This window comes from Silurus aristotelis (genome assembly GCF_946808225.1).
Source record: "Silurus aristotelis genome assembly, chromosome: 15".
In the NCBI taxonomy this organism is placed as follows: Eukaryota; Metazoa; Chordata; class Actinopteri; order Siluriformes; family Siluridae; genus Silurus; species Silurus aristotelis.
This window is the reverse complement of record NC_139588.1, coordinates 6,507,154-6,507,759: the sequence shown is the minus strand read 5'-3', so window position 1 is coordinate 6,507,759 and position 606 is coordinate 6,507,154.

Genomic DNA, 606 nt, shown 5'->3' with positions numbered 1-606 from the left:
TGGTTGGGTTTTTTTTTTTCTTCTGAAATGTTTTGCAGTCTGACAGCCCAATTACGTTTACTTTATTTAACGGTGCCATATCACTTTTTTACCGTAACGTGTGCAAAAAAAGGGCATGGATGCACTTAAAATAATTTTCGACCGTGTTGTGCTTTATGTTATTCTCGATAAGTATGGTTTTGGAGTTGCTTGATATTTTGTGCAATATAACACATTTTGTTTGGCTCGTGGATTTCAATTGTAGTATTTATTTGAATTTGTTGTTTTCTGTGCTGCAGTTCATAACCATGCTACATTATGACTAATTAAAAGGGAAATAATTTTTCATTCAAATGTTTGCATTGAATAAATAAATTTGAATATAAAAAAAAAAAAGTCATGTGATTATTTATGATTGGGATTTTACATGCGTTCCTCATAGTTGTTATTATTATTCCAGAGGTTCGGTGGAGCAAACGCATAGTAAGAAATTAACTTCTCAATCGCGTGCAAGTTATTAACAACAGCATCAGTGTGTGTGTGTGTGTGTGTGTGTGTGTGTGTGTGTGTGTGTGTGTGTGTGTGTCCTTGTGTTCACATGCTTTAGCAATACAGTGCAGACTTTGA